The sequence below is a fragment of the Plecotus auritus genome, assembly GCF_963455305.1.
Source record: "Plecotus auritus genome assembly, chromosome: 8".
NCBI classification, from domain to species: Eukaryota; Metazoa; Chordata; class Mammalia; order Chiroptera; family Vespertilionidae; genus Plecotus; species Plecotus auritus.
Genome location: NC_137782.1, coordinates 86295652 through 86311450, shown reverse-complemented (window position 1 = coordinate 86311450; position 15799 = coordinate 86295652). Strand labels below are relative to the sequence as shown.

Genomic DNA, 15799 nt, shown 5'->3' with positions numbered 1-15799 from the left:
TCTAACAACACAACACCCAGACCCTGCTTGGGCCCTGAGCCAGGATCTCCTGGTGGGGCCTGGGGATTCGCATGTGCAAATGCATCTCTGGTCACATGGCGAGAAAGTATTTGTCAGGATTTAGTTGCAGAAAAGGGAAGTCAATTGCCACTCTTTTAAGCAGAAACAGAATTTATACCAGGTGCTTACAAACCCACCAAGGAGCAGCCTCTGGCAGACTCCAGCCCTTCCCTCTGGGGCAATCAGAATGGACTCACGAGACCCACAGACACTGCCAAGCTTTCAAACACATTGTTATGGCTTTGGTCTAAGGGTCAGGAAACCACAATTATTGCTGGCTCAGTTGCCTCTTGCAGCCAGTGGAACCTCTCCAGGCAAAGCCCAGCATCTCCTGATCACACTGGGTGGCAGCAAGACAGCAGCCCACCATGCAACTGCTCCTGCATGCAGCTCCCTGGGGCAACCCGAGGCACCTGCACACCTAGATGTGAGGCATCTGAGGTGGCGGATGCACCCCTGGGAGGCTGGCCTGGATGTGGAGAGAATGCCATGGCAGTTGCAGGCAGGGTGGGTTTGTGGACCCAATTCCAACTGATGCCTGGGTGGTTGATTTTACAGTGTGGACTGGGCCTGTACCTGCTCCGGTCCCAGGCTGCTTGGCTGGGGCCTGGTCATCCCTCCTCCCAGTGCAAGTGACAAGAATCTCTGAACCCCTCCTTTGTGCACCACAGCTGTTCAAGTTCTGTTCTAACTACTACGCTCCAGGCTTTACCTGTAACTAAGGCTTCCACCAGGGTGGGCCAGTCACGATTTATACTTGTTGTAGGTGCATTGGCTATTTTCCAAAAGGATTGTTTTTTTTCCTCACATTACAACACCCATTATTTTTCTAACCCTTACAACTAAATTATGGATAGTTTTCCTGTCTAATGTTTCACATGAGGAAGTCTTGGTCATGTTAGCAGCTGGTGCAAATGAGGGCACTTTTGTGGAACTGCAAAAGGGTGGTGCAAGGCCTGGGAGCACTCTGGAGTACGGGGAGCTAGTGCCCTGGAACCGGGCTGACCGAGCTGCACAGCCAGCTACAGTGGCCCAGGTCACAGCCTGTACGTAAGAGTACACTCCCTGACCTGGAAGATGGGAGTGGAGCCTGTGGAAGCCCAATTTCAGTGCCTTAAGCCCAGAGACAGGGGTCTGTGGCCTGGAAAAGAAGGTGACTTGTTATATAAATGTCTAATCACGGTTTTATACATCTAAAACTAATAGGATATTGTATGTCAACTATAATCAAAAGTAAATTTTAAAAAAAGGTGGTGACTGGGAGTGGAATAAAAGAGGCATGCATTATGTTCCTCTCATTGCTTCCAAGTGAACAGTTTTCTTTTTTAATATATTTTTATTGATTTCAGAGAGGAAGGGAGTTAGAGAGAAAGAGAGAGAGAGAGAAAAACATCAATGATGAGAGAGAATCATCAATTGGCTGCCTGCTGCACAGCCCCTACTAGGGATCGAGCCCACAACCAGGCATGTTCTTGACCAGGAATCCAACCTTGACTTCCTGTTCATAGGTCAATGCTCAACTACTGAGTCACACCAGCAAGGCGAGTTTTCTTTTATTTTTTTAACTAATTTTTTTTTTATCTTTGAGTTACAGTTGACATACAATATTATATTAATTTCAGTTATACAACATAGTGATTAGACATATATATATAACTTATGAGTGATCACTTTGGTAAATCTGGTATCCATCTGACGTCATACATAGATAGTCATTACATATTGACTATATTCTCTATGCTGTACTTTACATCCCGATGACTATTTTGTAACTACCAATTTGTACTTCTCAATCCCTTCACCTTTTTACCTCTCTCTCTACCCTTTCCTTTCCAGCAGCCATCAAAATGTTCTCTGTATCGCCCTAGTTGGTTTTGCTCAGTAGTTAGAGCATCGGCCCACGGACTGAAGGGTTGTGGGTTCGATTCCTGGTCAAGGGCACGTACCTCAGATGCAGGCTCAATCCCTGGCCCTAGTTGGGTCGTGTGCAAGGATGCAAACAATCGATGTGTCTCTCTCACATCGATATTTCCCTCTCTTTCCCCCTTCTCCCTCCCCTCCACACACACACTCAAAAAAAAAAAAAAAAAAAAATCAATGGAAAAAAATATCCTCGGTTGAGGATTAAAAAAAAAGAAAGCCCTCTGTCTCACTCAACCACAGTCTCTGCTGGTTTTACAGCCAGAAGCTGTGGAGACTTCTCTTTTCAGCACTGAAACCCTGGGCTGGGGAGCCTGGGGTGGGGCTGGGATGCTTTTATCCTCAGGGGCCGTGGTGGGCAAACTGCGGCTCGTGAGCCACATGCGGCTCTTTGGCCCCTTGAGTGTGGCTCTTCCACAAAATACCACGGCCTGGGCGAGTCTATTTTGATGAAGTGGCGTTAGAAGACGTTTAAGTTTAAAAAGTTTGGCTCTCAAAAGAAATTTCAATCATTGTACTGTTGATATTTGGCTCTGTTGACTAATGAGTTTGCCGACCACTGCTCAGAGGGGACCTCCACAGCTGAGATATCCCTGATTTATTTTTAACTGCCCATTCCACATCTCTGCCCCTCCTACCAGTCTCTATGTGGCTGCTTCTGTGTGTTTTTAGTTATAGGGCTTCTGTTCAGCTAGACTTCCGGCAGTTCTCATTGATAGTTGTTCTGTAGTTTAGTTGTAATTTTGATGTGGTCGTGGGAGGAGACAAGTATAGATTTACCTACTTCGCCATTTTGACTGGAAGCCCAAACAACTGTCGTTTTTATTAGCAATTATGTATTTATTATTAAATGAGTAATTATTAAATAAAGTGAATTAAATAATTAGCAATGATTGTTTTTTGTGAAGGAAGACATTGGTTGTAATGGCCTACGGGGCCAGCCTCAGTGGGGAGTCACAGGCTGTGTTGGGGGTGCTGAAGGCCCACAGGATTGGATCTGGTGTTATAGGGGCTCCTCTTCCCAAGTCCTGGCTCAGTCATTCAGGAAGTCATGCTGGTAGCTGGAAATGGAACGTGGTGGGACTATTTACACGACGATAACTGGGAAATGCTATAAATCAGGGCTTTCTTCCCTGAGAATATTGGTTATTAAACATTTGCTGGCACAACAGTGGACTACATGAGTCATTCTTGTTAGCAGTGTTGTGTTTCTCCAGGCTGCGACCCAAAGGCCAGGAAAACAACCTGGGCCAGAGGCAGTCACACTGAGTGTGCCCTCTGGATCCCCACCCACGTGGCTGTGTCTGCCAGAGCAAACTGGCCCTACTTACTTTCCTTTGGGGGTTCACTTCGAAGGCTCTGTGGAGTCCCCTTAAAGCCTGAGAAATAGAGCCACCCCCATCTGTGTCTGGTCTGAAACTTTTCGTGTGAACCTGGTATCAGAGGAAGTGGGGGATCCTCTTCCCCACTGTGTGTTGGCAGGGGTGGGGGTGGGAAGTGGGGGGGGCTAGCACTTCTTACGATATTCTGAGAAAAGAATTTTCTGGGACTCACATGGGAGAACGAGTGATTTTTATTTGTGTGGAATTAAATCCCTGCATTTCCAAAGACCCATATCCCTTAGGTCAGTCATAGAAGAAGTGTAGCTGGGGTTTCAACAAAGCTAGAAGCCAAGCCATTGTCCAGAGTGTCCTTTGCATGTGGGAGCCAGGTCCAGTTCAGCATCAGGTTAGCTGCTGTCCATTAGTCCATTGTGTGTGGGCGAATGCAGGGGAATAGGAGCAAAGGAGCCCACAAGCCCAGAGTCACATGACTTCCAAGAGAGCCAAGAGCACAAGAGAGCAAACTCCTTTGTTGAGGGCGTTATATATCCTGAATCTTCACATCCCCCAGTGTGATTGACAGCAAACGCCTTCTTTAGTCCCCGCAACTTGACTGGGCATTCGTCTCTTCCTTTTGTCCAGTCTCCTTCCCCCAGTGTTTTGCAGGGAACTTGCCTATGTCTGGCCTTCCCTTTGCTCCTTTCCTGTTACTAATCTAGTTGATTACAGCGGTATCAAGCCCACTTGCTCTGTTTTGTCGTTGCTGGTGTGGCCCAGTGGACTTGTGTGGAGCAGTAGAGACCCACCAGATCACACGTGGGCATGTAAACCTGGAGAGGGACCCGAACAACATTCTGTGACATATTTTCCTTCAACCACAGGGAAAAGTGCATGTATTTATAAAGTTAAAACCAACATCCTCTCTCATTTTCTGCCCGGGAAAGACCATCACTTCTGTGGCTTTCCTGGAAGGTAAACAAGCCTGCCGGGCAGGGGGTGAATGTCCTGCCAGGACACCAGCTGTTTTCGGGGCTGAGTTCCAGGCCAAGGTCCACCAGTGTCTCTTGTCCAGGCTGCTAGCCTGCAGGTGCCCCTGGAGCATGGGAACCTGGCTCCTCCTTCAAGTGATACGAGTGGGCTTTGCTCTAGAAAGGAAAGGACGTCTTTTCAGGGGACAAGACTCTGGTTGAAGGCCAGTTGCTGGGGTCAGAGGGGACATGGGCCCAGCCGGAAATTAGGCATTAATTAGGGAGGAGGACAGAGCTTTTCTGAAGTCTTATGGTTACTTCCATTCCACAAGGCTTGTCCAGAGGCCAGTGACATGCTAGGCCAGCCGTGGGCAAATTATGGCCCGCAGGCCGGATCCGGCCCGTTCGGCTGTTCTATCCGGCCCATGGAGCCGAAAGAGCGGAGGGTTCTCTTGCTCTCCCCTCCGCGGATTTATATAGGGAGACACGCCCCTGGAGAGCACAGTATCAGAGCATTAGCTAAAAGGGAGACCAACAACACTGTTCCCACTGAAGCTGATGTTTTAAAGACCAAAAACCTTTCAACCCAGTCTACATTGCCATCTACATCTACGTCCCGGGCATAATTTGGAAGTTGCACTAAAGGAAATGTTTAATTTACTGTTTACACATTTTGTTCTTTTCTATTTGTTTTAGTTTTAAATTATTTTATTATATTTAAGTTTAATTTGAAAGGCTTTTGTACCTTTCCTTTGTTAGGCAATTTTATTTTGCCTTTGCCATCTTCAATATAAGGTATGTTATTGTGCTATGATTCCTCCATTTTTTGAAGTTTCAAATTATAATAATTAGTGTTTACATTCTTCTTGTTAAAATGTTTGAAATGAATAAAACTATTGAAATTAAAAAAAAAAAGACCGTAACCCTTTTATGTAATGATGTTTACTTTGAATTTATATTAGTTCACACAAACACTCCATCCATGCTTTTGTTCCGGCCCTCCGGTCCAGTTTAAGAACCCATTGTGGCCCTCGAGTCAAAAAGTTTGCCCACCCCTGTGCTAGGCTGTGTCAGAGTAGGAGAGAAAGACATGCGATGTGGCATTTGACCTGGACACGCCCAGGGAGACAACCCTAGGACAGGTGGTCCTGAGTGTGGAACAGAACACTGAGTTATGATGGAAAAGGCTACCCCCAACCCAGTTCTCCTTCCTCCTGATTACAAGGCTGGATGTAATGGCAGTTAGCAGACTTTTAACACTTGCTGATTTCCGTTTTGAATGGGTCAGCCTTAGGTTCAGAGCCTTTAGTTTATTCTTAAAATAAATTTACATAGCCCGGCCAGCGTGGCTAGTGGTTGAGCATTGACCTATGAACCAGGAGGTCACGGTTCGATTCCCGGTCAGGGCATGTGCCCGGGTTGCGGGCTTGATCCTGGGTAGGGGGCGTGCCGGAGGCAGCCGATCTATGATTCCCTCTCATCATTGATGTTTCTTTCTTTCTCTCCCTCTCTGAAATCAATAAAAACATATTAAAACATAAATTTTCATAAAAATACCCTTCAAGAGATAAACCAAAGAACTTATATACTTATATGCATAGCCCATGGACACGGACAATAGGGTAGGGAAGACCTGGGGGTGGAAGGTAGGGACTGGGAGGAGGATATTAAGGGGAGGGGGATTGGAGATATCTGTAATACTATCAACAATAAAAAATATATTTTAAAAATGCCCCCCCCCCCCCACACACAATGTTACATATATAACAGGGGTGGTAAATGACAAAAATCCTGAAGTCCAGGCACCTTTGCCATAGAAAGGTGAGGGTTATAGAGGAACTTGTTGAGACAGGATCCTTGGAGCCAGGCCTAACCCTTTCAGTTGAAGAGCTGTGAGAAAGCCTGTGTGTCTCATCTGGAAAATGAGGCTGGTGTGAGGGTTAAATGGACGTGCAAAGGATTCAGAGCAGCACTGGGCACAGGACATGCACTTAATAGTTACTGTTGTCATTCCATGAGCAGGAATTATGATGGGTGGTAGGCAGATAGGAGGAGGGTGTTGTGGATAGTAACACATGGGGGCTAGGGAAGGAGCCAGCCCCCTCGATGCTGAGGAGGTCTGGAGAGGAGGTTTCTTGTGCTTAGTGGGTGGCAGGTGTGGCTGGAGGAGGTGGGGTTGCTGATGGAGACTGTGGGGTGATGCAGTGGGTGATGGATGACTGGGGTGCACAGTGCATAGAGGGATGGGTCTGCCTGTCTTCCCTCCAGCCTCTCGGAATCACAGGCCACAGGCTGAGTGAGTGCTGGGAACCTGCAGGCTGGTAACAGTCCTGACTGTGGATGATGTACCCTTTTTAGATCCACCCCCTTCCCAAGGTGAGGACTTCCCAATAGCCCCTGCCACAGGGACACAGCAGGTGGGCCATGTAGGTGAGGGCTTCGTGCATGGCGTTCACATGCTTACAAGGCTCATTCACTCTGAGTCAGTGAATAACACAGATACAGTACTTGCAACGTACACAAAACCAAACAGGCATTTTCATCCTCCGTCCTAAGGAGTGGCACTGGAGGTGCCTACCTTCTATGAAGGAGGCACCGATTTTCACTACGCTTCTTTTTCTGCCACTCTCTGCAATAATTGTGCCTGGGACCTCATATTTGATCCTTGTCTTCAGTCAGTTACAGCTGCTATAACAAAACACCACAGACTGGGGTCCTGTAAGTAGGAGAAACTTATTTCTCACAGCAGAGGAGTCTGGAAGTCCACATTCAGGCGCCAGCATGGTGACATTCTGAGGTTCTCCTCCTGAATCACAGCCAGCACCTTCTCACTGTGTCCTTGCACGGTGGAAGGGGCAGGGGAGCTCTGGGGGATCTCTTTTATGGGGGCACTAATCCCACTCCTGAGGGCTCCACTTACATGCCTAATCGCCTCCCAAAGGCCCCTCCTCCTGGTACCATCGTCTTTGGCGGTTAAGGTTTCCACATGTAAATTTGGGGGAACACAATAATTCAGACCATAGCAGTCCTCACATCACTCTGGAAGTGGGCCTTATCATGAGGCCATTCGGTAGATAAGGCAGCTCCCCTAGGGATATGGGGAGCTGGAGTGGGGACCCCATCTCTGGTCAGATGTTGTTTGGCCTGAGAGATAAACTCTGAGTCCAGTACTTTCTACAGAGCATAGCAAAGCCTCAAGGAAAATACATTTATTTTTTTGTAAGAAATTTAGAAAACAGGTTGTTCTAGTGACCCCCAATTCACTGGCTGACCCGGCATCACCAGTGGCAGTTTAGATCTTGAGTCCTGTGAAGCCTAAGTACGTCTGGGGCCTTCCTTGGAAAATAGCAGCTTTGGGAGTTTTCGTATTTAAGTGTGGCTACTGCTTTATATTTCACTGCAACTTTTGTTTACTAAATGCCATTGTCATGAAGTGAAAAAATGATGTGTGAGGAATTTGGTACTTGGTTAATGAGCCCATTCAGCTGAATTCCCTGAGCCTCTTCTATTCTCTCAGTGGAGTAAACAGCAGAGTGAGCAGATTCCATCACCATTACATCAGATTTAGTGGCCACAGTAATGTCTGGATCAGAGGAGTCTGCCAGCAGTCAGGGAGTTCTGAGAGGCGATTCATGAGCCATCTCCATGCCCTGCCTGGCCTTCCATGTTCTCCCTGTGTGAATTAGGTCCTTCCTCTGTGTTCTGCTTCCCCAAGCCAGTCCTTTCTTCTCTCACCACCGTTGTCTTTCAGAAATGGTTAGCTGAAGAGAATAGCAAATTCTAGAGAAGTGTACCAGGGAAAGATGAGCGTTCTTTCAATTGTTTGCATCTAGACCACGGAGTTAACCCTGCCCCTGTAAGCACTCGGTTTAGAGAAAAGAAATAACTGTCCATGAAGTGTTTTGTGTCTGTCACAGGCCTCCTACTCACATATCAACACAATTACCTGGGTTTAATTCTCTTATTGGCAGAAGAAAATGAAGAGAAAAGTAGCTGTGAGTTGGTTTATTAGTGGTGGTGGTCCTTTCTATTTGCTGTCTGAAAGGGGCAGGACATTTACCTGCCAGTGTGACACTGAGGTGATGGCAAACCTCGCCCGCCAGTTCTCGGTTTTGGAAGGTGGAAGGCATCTGCAGGTGGACAGTGGTCATGGTTAGAGCACAAGCTCAAGTGACCCTGGGCCTGCCAGGCTCTTGTCGTTTCAGGCTTACCTGCTGTTCCCATTACTTCAACAAATACCTATAGAGTATCCTGAATGAGCTAAGCTCAGTTCTAGACACTGGGAAGGAGGCAATAAATCCCCAGTCTCTGCCTGAGTAGATTGTACTCAGTGGGTACATCAGAGGTAAATCAGATAACTGGTGTTTATTTAATGACCACTAAGAGCCAGAGTAATTTTAGGGAGTGAGCAAATCATGCATTCCCCTTAAATACAAGATCACACACATGGCTTATCTTACTTCCCTGTGCTGTCATCAGGAAAGAGCTAAGGAAGGAAAGATACTTCCAAATAGTAACCATGAAAAAAAAAAAGCTTTATTTAAAAACGGATAAATGGATGCCGGTGTATTTCTTTCTCTTTCTTCTGAACTCCACTTCAGTGTGTCTTGCTTTGGACTGAGCTGGACCCGAGATGCCTTTATACCACCTGAGCTGGGGCAGGTATCATACTGGTTACAAATACTTATAGTCAAATTATGTCTTTAGGATAGGATTCCCAGCTGATGCTTACGAGTTAGCTATATAAGGCCTTATTCTCCCCACCCCCCCAAGGCCAGTCAGCATTTTACTGGTGTTAAGCACCATGCACACAAGGCCACATTTGTGTATTTGGTGACATTATTTGCATATGCCCAGGTTGAATCCTTGGCCCCAAGGAGTCTACATGGCAGACAAGTTTAGATATCTTGCTCAGTACCTGAATAATGAGTGTCATATTTCTCTTTGCACTTGAAAATATAATTTTAAATCATTTTAGTGCGATCATTTATCAGAAAGTTGTGCATGACCGTCCTTGGAAAGAGACCACAGGCAAGGAGGCAGCCAGTGCTTCCTGCAGCAGCAGCCCAAAGCTCTGGTCACTGAGGCTGTGTTATCCTTCTGATACAGAAGCAGTAGCATTTCAGTTTGTGGAAGTCTTTGAGAAGGCATGAATATCCAAAAACATGCTTTTGAACAATCTTTGAGTACTTGGAATAACAAGAGCATTTTAATAACATTTATTTTTTTAATGGTTTGAAGACTTAGGTTCGCTCACCATATTTTCCAGTGGGTTAAGTCTGAAGGTGATTGCTATTGAAAAGCAAAAGTTAAAAATGGGAAATCCAAGTTCAAAAAAAATAATGGGTTAGCTGGAAAGATGAGTAGAAATTGAAATAAAATTAAATAGGGACAAATGGACAATCTGGAAGGTCTGCTTTAAAAGAATTCTCTGACCAATGCAGGAAAGCACTAATTAAAGAGTAGCTGTTCCCATGTATTGGGGGATGGGGTGGGTTAGTGAACCCACTGAATTTGAGCTACCTGTGTCAGATGTTAAAATATTAATATGCTCTTAATTTACATGGTTAAGTTAGAGTTGAGGTCAGGGGTCTGGGTACCTATATTCTGAGTACCATGGGCATATACCATGGAATGTGGGGTACATTTGATAACCTGGAGGTATCTAGAGAGTGAAAATGGGGTCATGGAGGGCTGGACGAGAGAGCCTGGGAGATGAAAGGCTTCATGGGATAGTGGAGAGTATTCAGGAATTTAAAGGGCTATCATTGAATGACAAATTAGATTTATTCAGGGCAGCTAAAGGGCTGAGCCAGGACCAAGGGGTGGGATTTGAACAGCTACAAATTTTGGTCCAATTTTAGGAAGACTGCTTCTCTACTGAAGTGACAAAGAGGCAGCCCTGTGAGGTTTAGACTCCCAGCAGTGTTGTTGAAGCAGAGGCTGGACAGCTGTGATCAAGAATGTGACAGTGAGCCGTGGCTAGTGTGGTTCAGTGGTTGGAGCATCCACCTTTGCACTGAAGGGTCGTGGGTTCAATTCCCCGGTCAAGGGCATGTTCTTGTGTTGCAGGTTCTATATCCCCAGCCCTGGTCAGGTTACGTGTGGGAAGCAACCAATGGATGTGTCTTTCTCACATTGATGTTTTTTTCTCTCCCCCCTCCCCGCTTCCACTCTCTCTGAAGATCAATGGAAAAAATATTCTCAGGATTAACAAAACAAAACAAAAAAAAGAATGTTACAATGAGATTTCTAAACCCTGGGGAGGCTGCACCTTCTGACCTTCAAGGATTTCTTTGACCTTGAGGTTTATGGCTTTGGCAGAGTGGATAGGAAGGGGAATGAGCTTAGAGATATACCTGGATCAAATTTTTGATCAGAAATTTCTCCTCTGGATGCAGTAGGATTGTGCCTCTCTCCCAGGCCCAGCTCCAGCTCCAGCCCCTGGGCACATGTTGAGTCCCCTTGACCTTCCAGGGGACACAAGGGTTGTCTCAGGGTGGTCTCCAGACCCTCCCCCAGGACTATGGTTCAACTGCCCAGCTGTGACAGCCAGGCGGCATGTGCCCCTCTAGGGAACATTCACTCCTTCGTTTCCTTTTTGCTGCCTTGCTCCTCCTCCCTACAGCCAGCTTTCCAGTAGGCTCTCCCTGCTGCCTCAGCAGTGTGTCACCACACTGAGATGATAATGCGCGTCACACTCTCGTGCATGTACCTTCATCTCCCCAGTCAGACTTACTCTTGGAGGAAACATTCCTTCTCATTTCCTTGTCTGATGCCCCACTCATGATGCCCCATGATTCCTAGAAAGGAATTATTAACATCTTAGCAGTTCACTAAAGTGAGTTAGCTGATTTTAGTCATTTTAGAAAATGACTTCAAACAAAGATATCTGATGGGAAAGATAATACCTACTGAACGTTTGGCAGGGTCCCAGGTGGGTGATCCTTCTCATTAATACTTGTGACAGTTACACAAGGTGGATGGCGCCTGCTGCGTCTCAGTTGAGAAAGATAAGCTCCTGTGCTTGTGCAGTTGCTATAGAAACTAACACAGGCTTCTCTGTTGGAACAGTTCACATTTGTTTCTTGACTACAAACTGCTGCCTTTGGTCTGCAGGATGACTGGATCTCATCACCATTGATCTGTCACTCACACTCCGGCTCCATCTCCCTCGAGCACTGCCCAGAGCTATGGCCACAGCCCCTGCCCTGAACCTGAGGTTACACTCCACGTCATTGGCCATAGTTGCCGCTTCAGCACTATCGCAGGCCATCCCTGCCTCCTCCCCTGGATGTAGTCGGCGTGTCTCTGGCCCCTGGATTCTGGGGAACTTCAGTGTTGGGAGACATTGGGGGACTCTTTCTTACATCATAACATTTGGCAAGTGGTGGGTAGGGTGCTAACCTTTGTCCTCCTTCTGCAAGCTTTAAGGAGAAAAGATGAAATCTCACAGAAGAAGCGTGCTGGAGCCGCCTGGGCAGGAGTTGCTGGTGGTGGTGGCGGGGAGGGCGCTTGGGATCTGGTTCTCATCTGGTCTCCTGTATGATGGCTATGGGAAGAAGCAAAAGCCGCTGGAGGTCCCTGCCTGTGGTGGGGACCTTTCATTTTCCTTCTGCTGTAGTTCCCTGCGCAGCCTCTTACTGAGTTTTACCCTTTTCTGTAGCCCTTTCCTCGATGGCCCTTTGAACAAAGGGGAACTATGACAATGTTTGTCGGGGCCTTGCAGAAAGAACTTGGAGGAGAGTCTGACCTCTGGCCCACTGCTAGCCGCAGAGGCCACTGCTGCCCTGCTCGGGGCCTCTCAGAGCACCACAGAGGACAAGGGTGAGGTCCTGCCCCAACCAAAGAGAGTGTCACCAAACCCTTGTCAGTCAGAGACCCCACAGTAGGGTCCTTCTGCCCAATGTTGCTCACAACAGAAGAATCAGACTGTATTCAGTAAAGCAGAGCAGAGGCTTTATTCTTCGATCGAGGCACAGAGAAGGGCAAGCTTATGCTCTAAAGACACCTTCTCTCTGACTTGAAGAAATTAGGAGAGTCTTACAGGTTTGGTGACAGGTAGGTGGGTTCGGGGGTGAGGATTTCTGAGAAAAGGGTGGAGAGAGCTAGGAATTGCAGGGGAGTAGGAACAGCTTCTAAACAGGCTGGGAACATGCCTGGCCACACGTCACGTCTCATTCCTGTTAAGTCTCCACGCTGGGCATGATTTTTAGCATGCTAATGAAGGGGAGCTTGTCAAAAGGTCACTCGGGAAGGGGTTGCCAGTGCCATCTTGGATCCTTCCAGTGCAGACCAGTTTCTTAGCTGTGGTCTTGGGCCTTTTATCTGGTTCTTTCCTGCAGGCTTAGTTCCTCCTGGAATTTCCACCCTTTCCTGACTTGTTCAGTCAGCTCTTACTAGGGAATATGTTGGAGAATAAGAGAAAACAAGAAAGGCAAGCTCAGATCCTGATGGTACAGCAGCCCACAGCCTCAGCTAGGAGTCCCAGTCACAACCTCAACACCATCACAGCCACTACCATCTGCCCAACAGTAGCAGCAGTGGCTGTACCACCACCACCATTATTATTTCTACAGCCACAGCCACAACCGCCATCACCACCACCTTCACCAGCAGCCTCACTAGTACCTGCAGCATGGAGCCTAGCTGCCCCAACGCCCAGCCGAAGCAGCTGAAACATGAGCAGAAACACACCCTGTAGCAGCACCGAGAACACCAAAGAGGAATACAGGCTGTGGTGAACCAAATGGTAATGCTGGAGAAAGAGAAATATCTTTAAAGAAGCTGGGTTCTGATGAAGCTACCAACCCTATGTAGACACTAATCTGAAGCAGATGGTAAAAACCAGCACCTTTTGGAAAGCAGGAATTAAAACCAGGAATTTTATTCAGAAAAACAGTATAGACAAAAAGAATGGAAAGACTTATGAAAAGAAATCTGAAGAGAACCACTCTGTAGATAAGAGTGATCTTGTAGTAATTCCAAATGGTGTTGTAACAAATAATTCCGGCTGTATTACTAATGGTTATGTAGGCAAAGGAGCAGATAATGGTGGTAGTGGATCTGAGAGTGGATATACCATTCCTAACAAAAGGAAAGCTAGGCGCAATAGTGCCAAGGATTGTGAAAAACTTAATTTAGTAGAGGCCCAGTGCATGAAATTCTGTACAGGTAGGGTCCCTAGGCCTGGCCGGCGATCAGGGCCGATAGGGGCCTTCCTTCATTCTGCGCCGCACCCTGGTGGTCAGCGCACATCATAGCAAGCAAGCGGTCGATCCCCCGAGGGGACACTTTGCATATTAGGCTTGTATCCTATTTAATAAAAGAGCAATATGCAAATTAACCATCACTCAATGACACCCACCAGCCATGCCCACCAGCCAATCAGGAGCGAATATGCAAATAAACCCAACCAAGATGGCTACGGCCACAGAGAGCAGGAAGGAGGCTTGGGTTTCCCCGGCAATGGAGGAAGCCAAGCTTTCCGCCTGCCCTTACTGGCCTAGGCCTCCACTCAAGGCTACAAAGTTTCAATGATAGAAGATACATAAACCCAAACAGAAATGGCAGCAGCCACGGAGCTGGAAAGAGCAGGAGGCTAGGGTTGCCTGCGGTGATGGAGGAAGCCAAGCTTCTGCAGCCTTGGCTGGCCCAGGCCTCCGCTTAAGGCTACAAAGTTTCAATTATAGAAGATACATAAATCCCAACAGAAATGGCTGCCACCACGGAGCGAGCAGGAGGCTTGGCTCTGCTCCAGGCTACAAAGTTTCAATTGTAGAAGATAAATAAACCCCAGATACCAGGGCCTCCGCTTGGGTTGCCAGGGGGCGTGGCCGGCCTGCAAACCACCACAGGCCCCTTGCCCAGGCCGCCCCACGTCCCAAGGGAACCCCCACCCTGATCCAGGACACCCTTCAGGGCAAACCAGCTGGCCCCTACCTGTGCACCAGGCCTCTGTCCTATCTAATAAAAGAGTAATATGCAGATTGACCATCACTCCAACACACAAGATGGCTACCCCCATGTGGTCAAAGATCCTGCCCCCATGTGGACACAAGATGGCACCACAAGATGGCCAGCAAGGGAGGGCAGTTGTGGGCGATCAGGCCAGCAGGGGAGCGCAGTTGGGAGGGACCAGACCTGCAAGGGAGGGCAGTTGGGGGCAATCAAGGCTGCAGGGGAGGGCAGTTAGGGGTGACCAAGCCAGCAGAGGAGGGAAGTTGGGGGCGACCAGGCCTGCAGGGAAAGGCAGTTGGGAGGGACCCAGGCCTGCAGGGGAGAGCAGTTGTGGGGGACCAGGCCTGCAGTGGAGGGCAGTTAGGGGTGACCAGGCCTGCAGGGGAGGGAAGTTGGGGGGGACCCAGGTCTGCAGGGAAGAGCAGTTGGGGGGGACCAGGCCTGCAGGGGAGGGCAGTTAGGGGTGACCAGGACTGCAGGGGAGGGCAGGTAGGGGCAAACAGGCTGGCAGGGGAGCAGTTAGGTATCAATCAGGCTGGCAGGGGAGTGGTTAGGGGGTGATCAGGCTGGCAGGCAGAAGCGGTTAGGGGCAATCAGGAAGGCAGGCAGGCGAGCAGTTGGGAGCCAGCAGTCCTGGATTGTGAGAGGGATGTCCGACTGCCCGTTTAGGCCCCATCCCACTGGGATCGGGCTTAAATGGGCAGTCGGACATCCCTCGAGGGTCCCAGATTCGAGAGGATGCAGGCTGGGCTGAGGGACACCCCCTACCCTGTGCACGAATTTCATGCACCGGGCTTCTAAAATTATATATATATATTAGTATAAGACAAAATAATGCAACAAGAGACCAGTGTCTCAACCTTAAAACAGGGACTTGAAGCTCTCAATCCTGACTATAGTGACCAAGAGGGAAATCGAATAGATGGTTTGAAGCCCATCTTGCAATATGAAACTGGGCCTGGAGGAACAAGTCGAGGAAAACCTGCTGTGGATGATATGTTGCAGAAAAACTGATATTAAACCTGGTGTGAGCAGAAAACGTTTGATGATTGGCTCAGAGGAAAGCATGCTTCTGCAGTTGCCTCCAAAGAGGCCTCTTGGGCCCTATTTAAACCTCCCCAGTTTTTCTGGTGGACAACAGCAGTGCTAAAATAGTACCTAAAATAAGTTATGCAAGAAAAATTAAGGAAAACATCAACAAAACTGTACAGAACTCTTCTGTGTCACCACCTTTATCTTCATCCTCTTCATCATCTACTAGGAAAACTCAGACCCTATCTTCAAGTCGGTTATCCCAGGTCTCTGTGTCAGCGCTGAAATCTGTTACTTTGGCCAATTTTTCTAATAGCTCTGTTTTAGCAGGGACTGATGAAGTGTGTATTCTACAGGGCTTCAGCCACTGCTACCTACTGTTGGTAATATGCTAACACCCATCTCTTCTGGGACTGATTCAGTTCTTCAAGACACGAGTCTAATTTCAGCAGCTGTTGAATAAATTAAGTCTAGCCTTTTTATCTACCCTTCAAATATGCAAACTGTGCCGTTGAGCATAGCACACGTGGATCTACC

The 15799-nt window shown here is 47.7% G+C and overlaps 1 protein-coding gene and 1 pseudogene across 4 annotated transcripts in view; both read left to right on the top strand.

Annotated features, from left to right (window-relative positions):
• ACSS1 (acyl-CoA synthetase short chain family member 1) overlaps positions 1-15799 on the top strand; it is a 58677-nt gene that overhangs the window by 21162 nt on the left and 21716 nt on the right. The window lies entirely within an intron of this gene.
• On the top strand, positions 11973-15657 carry LOC308255838 (FMR1-interacting protein NUFIP2-like; annotated as a pseudogene). The gene is made up of 3 exons: positions 11973-12097; positions 12850-13444; positions 15353-15657. The product of its transcript is annotated as an FMR1-interacting protein NUFIP2-like (transcript).